Raw genomic sequence first — 11,602 nt, forward strand, 5'->3', positions numbered from 1 at the left:
TACACAGAGAAGAAATCAGCATACTCCCTGCTCTCAAGGAGTTTATGGCACAGCTGGGAAGAAGAGACCACTTTCAGCTTAAAATCCTTCTTTTCTTCTACATTGTAGTTAAGCAGCAGAAGCACTGAAGAGTCTATGGAGCCCCAACTTCCTGTGAGACTGTCCTATTACCCTACTCAGATCACCCAGCCTTCAGGACACTTCTGTGTATATTTCATACATGAACTCCATTCTCCTCTCCCCTTAGTACTGTAAGCTTTTTCTCTTGCCTTTGAAGAAGTGGGAATTATTTTCATCTCTATCTTTCTCCCATCCATCACCAGGGATTATGACAAGAGGGTTAACTTAAGGAACTAACATCCAAAAAAAAAAAGCAAAAGAGGATAACTTCTCTATTGTCTAACGTTTGGAAAGAGCCTATGGGGCTCCATAGTATTTGCTCAAAAATGTTCAAAGAAATACATGGAAATCTTCATTTTCTGCTGCCCAGGAAAAAAAAAATCTGGAACTCTAGGGGCCAATTATTCTGCTGTCTTGGACTTTGACCTTAGAAAGTCTCCCTCTGGTTTAAATCTGACTGGAACTGAGGGCAGTTGACAGCAGAGTACCAGCTATAAGGGCAGCTTGTGTCTAGGTGGTCAAATTTAATGACTGCCAGGGCTTCTGAGCATCATTCAGAAGTTATAGTACCGTACTAAACCTACGGGCTAAATGAATAAGAGCAGCAAGTTCCACTGTTGTTTAAATTTATAAGTTCTTACTACGTTCCCAACATCATGTTGGGAGCTGGGTACTCAAAACAGTGACAGGCCTTTAAAAATGAACTAAGATCAGATTGCACTAACAAACCTCTAAGATCAAGAGAAGGCAGAGCAAAAGCAGGGAACATAAGAGAAGCAGTAAAGAGGGAGAGAGAGGAGGGCTTACTGTTTGCAAACAGTAGAAGTGAGGGAAATATTTGTGACGTGAATTAGAAGGGAAGACTAATATAATACTACTACCAGTTACAGTTTAGAAGAGTAGCTCTTGACCATCTCCCTTGCTTCTGCTTTTCCCTGGCCAGCTGGAGTTTAATATTTTAAAAACAATCTTAATAAGGAGCTAAAAAGAGTTGGGTTCTACACCTGACTTTAGCTCTGTAACCTTGAGTTACCTAATCTTTCAAAACCTGTTTTCTCAAGTGCAAAATGAGTGAACATGTATATGGGAGCTCATAATGCTATTCTCATTTTTATGTTTGAAATTTCCATAACAATTTCTAAATGAGGATAATAGTATCTATTGCTTAGTTGCTGTGAGGATTACAAGAAATTGTGTAAAACACTTAGTACAGTGCGTGGCACTTTTTAGGTGTTCATTAAATGCTAACTATTATTATCAACATGGTATTTTTTAAGTTCTGGGATGGGGATAAGGAGGAGAGCAAAATGCTATGAATCAGTGAATTAAGGCTACAGACTGCAGACTGAGGAACAACTGTGCAAGGAAAACCTTCCCAAATATACTCTTATAGGCTTCTCACTCTTTTATTCACTTTTTCCCCTTATTGCTTTATTCATTCCATTCAACAAATATGTACTGACTGCCTACAGTATGCAGGACACAGAGCTAGGTATTGAGAATGGGAAAGAGAGGAAGACAGACAACAATATAATGGGATGGGCTTTTGGAGGAGGGTATCTATGAACAACCAGAAACGATATGCAAAAATTTTTGAGCACGTGGGTGTATATAACTTCTCTGAGAAGTTCTGGAGGGATTCTTAAAGGAATTATTTATTTTTTTAAAAAGTTAAGAATGAAAGTCTAATAAACTGAGCAAGAAGCAAACAAACTTTATATAAGGAAAAACATAAAATACTCTTGAAAAATCACAAAAGTAGCCTTGAGCAAATGGAAAGACAGACCATGATCTTGGATAGAAATATTCAGCATCATAAAGATGTCAGTTCTCCCTAAGCTAATTTATAAATTTAGCATAATCTCAATAAAAATACCATCAAGTTGCTTCATCCGAAAATTAGACAAATTTATTACAAAGCTCATATGGCAGAATAAACAAGCAAAACAGCGAGGAAAACTCTGAAAAGGAGCAATATGAAAAAACTAGCCCCGCCAGACAGTAAAACAAATTACAAAGCCTCTAAAATTAAGATAGTTTTGTAATGGCATATGAATTGACAATCAATGGAACAAAACAGAAAATCCAGTAGGAAACCCAAATGCACATAAGAGTTTAGTATCTGCTAAAGACAGCATCTCAAATCAGTGGAGAAAAGATAAGAGCTTTTAATAAGTAGTGCTGGGACACCTGGCTGGCCATTCATTGGAAAAAAAGATAAAATTGGATCCTTCCTCAAACCAAATGCCAAGATAAATTCCAAATGGATCTGAGTCTTAGATACTAAAAAAAAAGAAAAAAAAAGTGAAACCATATATGTACTAGAAGAAAACATTAATGAATTCCTCATAAATTGAGAGTGGCGCAAACTTCCTAACTCTGACTCAAAATCTAAAGTAATACACTGAAAGACTGATCATTATGACTATGTAAAGATGTAAAACTTTTGTATAGCAATAACACTACATATGTAAAGTCAGGCACATGACAAACTGGAAAAAATATTTTTGTAACTTATACCACAGACATTGGGCAGATATTCTGTAACTCATAAAAGGAGAAAACAAAATTAAACTATACTGAAATATTATTTCTTACCTAACAGACTGACAAAACTCCAAAACTCTGGCAGTAAGACTCAAGAGAAACAGAAAAGAAGGGTCAGGCATGAAATAAAAACTTCTATGAATATACCTTGCTGTATAGTTTTGATTTTGGAACCATGTAAATGGTTTTCATAGTTAAAAAAACAAAATTAGATTTTTTAAATCAATTATTAAGTTTTAAAACAAATGGGTCTGTTTATCAAGTTGGTGGCATACCACATAGAGAAAATAATTACATGAAGTGACTTCAGGACATACAACTCAAATAGCATATATTCTAAGGACAAAAGGAACCACACAGAAAACTAAAACAACATTCAGTAATCTAATGGTCAGGACAGACAGCAGCATTGCTACTTGCCTGGTTAATAACATGGCCAGGGAAATCCAGAGAGAAGGAACAGCCCGAAAGCCCCAGAGCATGGCCCACAGTCCAGGAAGGGTGAAGTTCCAAGTTGCCCATTGAGTGTTAATGACTGATGCTCAAGTAGAAGGGTAAGAGGGGAGTGGAGAAAGCGCTAAGAGTTGAGGCTTGAGGTGGGCACAGCCAGGGCTTGAGGGCAGCCCAAGCCATGCCAAGGAACCACACAGAGGGCAGGCAAGCCATCTTGGAGTTTTAGCCTGGAGAGTAACGTGTTACAATCTGTGCTTTATAAAGATCACTGGCAACAGTGTACAAAACAGATTGGATCGGAACAAAGGTGGAAAGCTGGCTGGCCAGCTACAGACTGCTGCCACAGTAATCCAAGACAAGAGATTACAGCCGCTTTAGCCAAAAGAGAAAGGGGACATCAACAGGCTTGCAGTCTAAAAAATGTGTGCCATTTGTGGGTGGGGAGTGGAAAGGGGTGGAGAGTTGAGAGAAGGGGAAGAACACTGGATGACTCCCGGGTTTCTGCCTCTGGCAGCTCCGTGGTGCCATCCACTGAGACCAGGAACCCAAGAGAAGTACCATATGGAAGAAAACTGCTAAGTTCACTGCTGCCAGAGCCCCTCGTGGGGGCAGGGAGCTAAGGGAGTCAAGAAGGAAGACCCAACTGTCAGGCCACAGTCCTAGAAAGCTGAGAAACAGATGAAACTGCGGAGTTAGATTACCTCCTGTAAAATTTTCTCAAAGTCAGAAATAGAATCATATACTGTTCATTTTTGTTTTTTATATTAAAAAAATAAGTCAAGTAACCAGTATTTGGAGCCTCAAAAGCTATTATTCACACTTATAATCCTTTGTTTCTAACCTCCCTCAACCTAGTTGGGCCCTTTCCTTCATGAAATATGCCCTATTGTATGTCCCAGAACCAGATTCTAGAGCTTATAGCGGAAGTCACTCATGCAAACACCTTCAGGGGTCAGACAGATGTAAAATGTCTCATGTTTAAATGTAAGCAACTAATTGGTAAACACAACACGGGCCAAACTCTGGCCTAAGCCATTTTCTATTGAGGTCCCATTTTCACAAAATATTCTAACATAAAGATTTAAAAGATACTTCCTTCCTTTTTTTTTTTTCCTTTCGGGTACTAATAAAACCAGAAATTACATCACGAACTGACTTTTTCAGAGGTCCTAATATTAGACAAGTTCTGAGATAAGTTTGGTTTCAAAATAGCAGCTCTACTGTCACAGATACAGAGGGTCTCCAGGACAAATGCAGGGGAAGCATCCTTGCCTCCTGTCTCTGCTTCCTTGAATCTATCCCTCTCCTCCTCTCTCCCTTTTAACTCTACTTTCCTAACCCTGAGGAACTGACTCCACCTGCAAAAAGATGATGCCTAGAGCCAAAGTACTGGGCTTCTACTACTCTTCCTTTCACCTGTCAGAAGAAACAAATACGTTCATCTGCTAAACAGGTTGTTGAGACAACACGTCCCCATTTCACCAGTCTCATGTAAAATAATGACAATGATCTCTAAGGTATCCCTGAAGCACCTCATTGGGTGAATGCCTATATTATACACAAACATTCAACTATGTTTGACCAGTTTAGACAGGAAACAAAGCAAGAAAAGACACTTTTACGTCTTTGAGGTCAAGGTCCCAGAACAATAGAAAGCACTAGTTTTAGGGGGATTCTCCTCACTGTTTCGGTTCAGTGGTGTTACATGTTCATTGTTGGCTCAGTACCTTTCGAAGGGTCAAGGACCCCTCTGAGACCTGACTACAGTACAAGCACACCTCATTTTATTGTGCTTTGAAGATAGTGCACAGTTTTTACAAATTAAAGGTTTGTGGCAACCACGCATTGTCAGATGATGGTTAGCATTTTTTAGCAATAAAGTATTTTCTATGTGACTCGCTTTATTACAATACTCACTTTACTGCAGTGGTCTGGAACTGAACCCGCCATATCTCCAAGCTATACCTGTAATGGGCTCTCTTCCCAGAAAAAAAATGGCATTCACAAAAACCTGCAGGCAAATTCAAAGGATTCATGGATCCCTTGCAACCTGACCATTTACCCCAGATTAACAAGCTAATGTGGATCAGCAATAACATATTTACTTTATCTATGGAAATGAAATACTTGATGTCATGATTTTGAGGATATGGAGTTAAATAACAACATTAGGGAAATGTAAGGAAAGATAGCTTTCTTTCCCTACCTTTCTCTCCCTTGAGAGCTGTAGGAGTCTTACAACTGCACTCTCTCTGCAAATGAAATACCGCACCCTCTGCATGACTTAATGAAAGTGACAACCTCATCTCTGAATTTAAATGCCCTTAATATTTAATTCTTTCCTCTATAGGTTATAGCTTGCCTTCTCCACATTATCAAGATGATGGCTTTAGAAGGCAGGCTACTGGAGATCCAGAAAACAATATATCCCAATCCAGTTTCCTTGTGAAAATCAAAGAGCTCACTCTCTTGAAGAGTTGAAAGAGGCTGAAGGGTCACCGCTTCCCCCCAGGGTGCTGGTACAGGCAGTACTCCAGAAGGGTAATGTAAATACTCAGTATGAGGCAACAGGGCGTACCAATTTGTTTTTCAATCTGTTTTATTTCAGTTCAAAGCACCTTTGCAGACAGATAGTACAGGAAAATAAGCCACACTTTGGTTATACCCAGTCTTCCTCAATCTCCAAAAGCAGGTGAGCATTGCCAAAGTGTGGCTTGTTTCCCTGTGCTGCCTGTCTGCAATGATGCTTTGAACTGAAATAAAACAGACTGAAAAACAAATTGGTATGCCCTGGCTCTTCCTGCAGTTTTATATTATCCTTCAAAGCTAGTGTTACCACCTACTCTTTACTGGAATCCAACAGACCCAAATCACAGAGTAAAACTGCAATACTTTAAATGTGAAGGTCCCACCCAAACCTAAAATAGCAATTTAATTCAGGGCTTGGTGGTTAACATTACATTAACATGCCACTCTCCATCCAGTTCCTTGCTCCATTTGCTGGGCTGGATTACATCTTCTGATGACACGTGCAATATGGTTACTGGATACAGTTCAAAACAACACTTGACATTGCTGATCTTCCTATATGGCTTGCTCAATTTATTACTGCCTCTGTAATTTTTCATGTTCATGAACCCAAACATCATCATTTATTTTTACCTATTCAAAAAGTCTACCAGCTTTAAAGCATTCAACATTCTGCTTAAAGTATGCAACATTATTTTGAAAACTTTTAGAGAGAACCCCAAATCATTTGCAAACCAATTCTAAAATTACTACCAACTAGAAGAAGCCTATCATTTTCTTAGAATGAAGGAATGCGAATAGTTTCAAGCTTAAAACACTAAAATGATGAAAAACGCTCTCCACAGACAGTTGTATAATTTTGTTTAAAAAATTAAATCCTATTTGGAAAAGATCCTCTCTTAACAAAACATAAAGAAAAAAAATAAGATCTGTTCTCCTCCCCCCAAAGACAGAAACACACATACACATACCCATGCACACACACTCCCCACACACACCCTCATCTGTAACATACTTCTGAATTTTTGTTATTATTTATCACTTTAAGTAAGTTTCCATTTGGGGTCAAATTTGGTTAGTTTTCTCTAATTGGAATTAAGCAATATGTGTGTAACAAAAAGAAAACACACAACAATCCTTTGAGAAGGTAACATTATCCACATTTGACAACTTAGACAATAACCTGTAACTGGCCCAAGACCATGCAGCTCTATCAGCAGTAAAGCTGGGTACAGGGCCGGGACTCAGGGCACAAGACTGTGAAACACAACACATTCACTGGCTTCTTTCTTCTGTAACTCTCCAAGTTCTTGCCATCTCACAGTCTCTGAACCTACCGAAAAGTTCTTCCTCTCCAATTCTCTCCCTTCTCCCTTCCTTTGGACTGGATCTTGGTCACTCAACAAGTTTCAGCTTAAACTACCCAGAAGAGAGGTCTTTGGGGACTATCCTGGTAATAATAGGTGGTCTCCCAGGTCAACACTGTTTTGTTTGCTTTATAGCAGTTGCCACAATCTGGAGTAACTTTGGTACCTCTTTACTGTGTTAAGACACTCGGTTTTGGGTCCATGTTTCACCCTGATAATCATAGACACAGTGGTGCCTGGTAAATAGCAGACACTCAAATATTTGTTCAGTGAATGGCCTGGATTTATTTACTATTTACCAAATACCAGGTTGTGGGCACTGGCTAGCAGCTGATACAAGAATAGGTGAAGTGTGGTCCCTGCCCTTCAAGACCTCCCAAGTTAGAGGAAAGATAACAAACAGATGGAATAATTCAGGGTGGTTAGTGTGATCAGTTTAGGTTCAGATCGCAGCTCCCTTATGCATTAGCTATGACCAAGGTCATCTCTCCTGACTCTGTTTCCTCATCTTTAAAATGGGAATATTAATACTACCTATGTCATAGTGTTGGTGTGAGGATTAAAAGATAAGCCATGGAAATAACGCACATAGTGAAGTCCTTAGCACACAGGAATCACTCAATAAATATTAACTACTAATTTTATTATGATGCAATGACAGCTATATATGAAATTATCTTTGTTTACCTGTATGCCACCTGTCCAAGCCCCTACAGAATTTAAATTCCATGGAAGGGCAGAGATTACGTTGATCTTGTTCACCACTGTATTTTCAGGGATTTGAATCATCGCTAGTATGTTCTAGGTGCTCGACAAATACTGAATGATTAACAAATGTATGCAGGCAAGCATGGGTGTTCTGAATCTATTTGTTAGTTAAACTAGTGACGAATAGTTAGGTTTGGGAACAACTCTTATAAAAGAACAACGTCTACTAAATAGACATGTCTCCGAAGAAGATATACAGATTGCCAACAAACACATGAAAGGATGCTCAACATCATTAATCATTAGAGATATACAAATCAAAACTACAATGAGGTATCACCTCACACCAGTCAGAATGGCCATCATCAAAACATCTACAAACAATAAATGCTGGAGAGGGTGTGGAGAAAAGGGAACCCTCTTGCACTGTTGGTGGGAATGTAAATTGATACAGCCACTATGGAGAACCGTATGGAGGTTTCTTAAAAAACTAAAAACAGAACTACCATATGACCCAGCAATCCCACTACTGGGCATATACCCTGAGAAAACCATAATTCAAAACACTGTGGTCATGTACCACAATGTTCACTGCAGCACTATTTACAATAGCCAGGTCATGGAAGCAACCTAAATGCCCATCGACAGATGAATGGATAAAGAAGATGTGGTACATATATAAAATGGAATATTACTCAGCCATAAAAAGAAATGAAATTAAAATATTTGTAGTGAGGTGGATGGACCTAGAGTCTGTCATACAGAGTGAAGTAAGTCAGAAAGAGAAAAACAAATACCGTATGCTAACACATATATATGGAATGTAAAAAAAAAAAATGGTTCTGAAGAACCTAGGGGCAGGACAGGAATAAAGATGGAGATGTAGAGAATGGACTTGAGGACATGGGGAGGGGGAAGGGTAAGCTGGGACGAAGTGAGAGAGTGGCATGGACATATACACTACCAAATGTAAAATAGATAGCTAGTGGGAAGCAGCCACATAGCACAGGGAGATCAGCTCGGTGCTCTGTAACCACCTAGAGGGGTGGGATAGAGAGGGTGGGAGGGAGATACAAGAGGGAAGGGATATGGGGATATATATATATACGTAGAGCTGATTCACTTTGTGATACAGCAGAAACTAACACACCACTGTAAAGCAATTATACTCCAATAAAGATGTTAAAAATAAAAAATAAAAACGTCTAAATTAGGATGTGGGGTGTGGCAGAAGTTTGATGATTTAGCCAAGTAGAGAAAATTTTCAGTTGAGGCTGTAATTAAATCCCCACAAGCCATACAAAGATTTGGATTCGATTCCAAGGAAGAACCAATAGTCCCAGTTTTCGAGATGTGAAAGAATGAAGTCCAAGCAGAACGACATGGGTCCCCAGGGAAGAGCTCAATTTGCCAGACCTATAATCTATTACACTCTTAGACAGCTTAACCTCTCAGAACCTGGGCTTCCTCCTCTTACGCAAAACAGACACGGACACTTCTAAAAAGTTATTGGTACAAAAAAGCTGTGTATGAATATAAATAAGCAACTGGCTTACCGTAGGCGCTCGGTAGAATGGTATTATTGTTATTCAAAGTAGGAGAAACAATTCCATTTTGAATAATACACCAATAAGACCAGAAAAGGTAATGGAAACCAGAGTGGTTGGTCAAATAAAGAGCTCTGGGTGCATAGGGCAGTTGTAACTCCAGTTTCCCACTCCGTGAGAAGGGACCTGAGGAATCCCTGAAGGACAACACTGACCCGGTCTACTTGTGTCTAGAGCTGGGGCCGCCACAGTTTTTCTGTGAAAGGCCAAAAGCATTTTCGGCTTCGTGCGCCAAGGGATCAAAGCCATCAGATATCTGTTGCAACTACTCAACTTTGCTCTTGTAGAAGGAAAACAGCCATAGGCAATACATAAACCATGAACACGGCTGTGTTCCAATAAAACTTCATTTACGGACATGAGAATCTGATTTCATACAACTGTCACAAATTATGTGAAATATTCTTCACAGCCATTAAAAAAAATGTAAAACCTTCTTAGCTCCCGGCTGACAAAAACGGGGGAGGGTGAGGGGCGGATTTAGCCCAAGACCCTAACTTGCTGGGGCCCGGGGTCGGGATTTGGCGGGAGGGGAGGAGGGGTGAGAGTGCGAGAAGCAGCTGCGAGGAGTGGCCTCCGATCGCGCCGAGTAGCAGGCGACGAGGGTTGAGGGCAGGTCCCAGGCGGAGAACAGGCCCCAAGCGGGGAGTAGGCCCGGCCGAGCGTCCCGGCCGGGACCCCGTGGCCTCTCCCCGCCACAGACGACAGCGGAGCCTGCGCTCGGGGTGTAGGCCGCCCCGGGGCTCCACGTCCCGGGGCGGGGAGAGACGGCAGGGACTTGGCAGAGCGCAGCGGACTTCGCCACGCCGAGAGGTCTCTGTTCGCCCCTCATTCGGGGCGCCTCTTAGGCCACAGCTGCAAAAGGGGTCTCCACGCTGAGTCCCAGCCCCGTTTCTATGGTTACCTGTTCAGCACCGATTCAAACTGCGGTTCTTTATTGACAGCACCATAAAGGACACGAACACTCCTGCCCGAAGGGAACAATAAAGCTTTCTCCATTCAACAGCGCCAGAGACGCCAGCAGGCGGCCATTTTAAGGCCGGAGCGGAAGAGGTATAAGCAAGGAGGCGGCGGCCCGGCCTGCCCCGCGCGCCACAGTCACGTGCTGGGGGCGGGCCTCACGGGGGCGGGACGCGCGCTCTCCACCAATGCTAGCACGCTGGGACAAACCCGTTGCTAACCGCTTCTCTGACCTCTGACCCTTGACCACTCCTTCCCCTCCCCACACTCCCTTAGGAAAGTTCTAATGGGTTTCTACCATCCCTCGCCCGGGCAGCACTAAAGTTGAGATCTTATCTCAAACAACGGCAGAGAATTAGGCACAAAACATTTCTTTCCATTTTTCCAAAACAAGTTCACGTGCAAGGCGGAGACGTGACGTGAGCCGCGCCCCAGGCGCATTCTCATTGGTGGAGAGGCTTGGCTCGGACGTAATAGGCTAACGGACCCGTATCAACCAATCGTGGCGTCTTGAAGGCATTTTGGTCCCGCCTCTCCTTCCTCCCCGTTTTGGGATGTAGAGGCTTGTGGGTAAAAGCGTTAGTTTTGCTTGTGCTCCCTTTTCCCGTCGGGCGCTGTCTCATCGTATACGTTCCATGTTGGAATTCTTCTCGCCACCTTCACACAGCCAAATAAATGAAGTCATATCCATACAGTATCAAATTAAGTCACATCGGCTCTGGCCCACTGAGCCTCACAATGTCTGTCCCTGACACGCAATTTTTCTGTCACTAACAGTCATGCCGCCCAAATCCAGTTGTCTCAGTACAAAGACAAGTTCCCTCTTTGGTAACAGCTGCTGCATCCACAGGGTCAATAGTGAGTCGTTCTGAGGGATGTCATTGTCGGACTGACTCCCATCACCGTTTTAAACACAAATTCAATCTACGGGGCAAAACTGTCATTTGCATTGTTGCTGTCATCCAGTTCATCATTTTTTTTTACTGTCACTGTCCAGTATGCGACCCCTCTCCATAACCACAAACTTCAAACAGTTCTGTACAATATAGCAGTTGGAATGTATGCACAGCTGTCACCCTTTCCGTTGTTTTCACCATCATTATCACTCAACTACTTTCACTGCCACAAAATCAAGTCAATATTAGTAGACCCTAACAGGGTAAACAGCTGTCCTTGTTACTGACCATTTAGTCACTTTCACTATTATACTCACATGTCACTGTCACATTCAGGGTCAAATTTACTGTCGGCAACAGTCACTTATGTAGTCACTAGAGTCACACCTACAGCTATTGTGTCTTCTAATCACTC

At 41.6% G+C, this 11,602-nt stretch overlaps 1 protein-coding gene across 6 annotated transcripts in view; it reads right to left on the minus strand.

The window, feature by feature from the left end:
* The window catches only part of ZBTB40 (zinc finger and BTB domain containing 40), an 80,830-nt gene extending 70,441 nt beyond the window's left edge, over positions 1 to 10,389 (minus strand). For 3 of the 6 annotated variants that reach the window (XM_029228455.1, XM_029228451.1, XM_029228456.1), the window contains exon 1: positions 10,236 to 10,373. The gene's annotated coding sequence lies outside the window, so the exon portion shown is untranslated. Of the gene's footprint in view, positions 1 to 9,280; positions 9,977 to 10,235 lie in introns of those variants that run through there. The other 3 variants (XM_029228452.1, XM_029228454.1, XM_029228453.1) reach the window with 3 other exon arrangements.
* Positions 10,390 to 11,602: the final 1,213 nt, after the last annotated feature.

Source organism: Monodon monoceros, unplaced genomic scaffold (genome assembly GCF_005190385.1).
Source record: "Monodon monoceros isolate NGI ecotype Baffin Bay Population unplaced genomic scaffold, NGI_Narwhal_1 Super_Scaffold_18, whole genome shotgun sequence".
NCBI lineage: Eukaryota > Metazoa > Chordata > Mammalia > Artiodactyla > Monodontidae > Monodon > Monodon monoceros.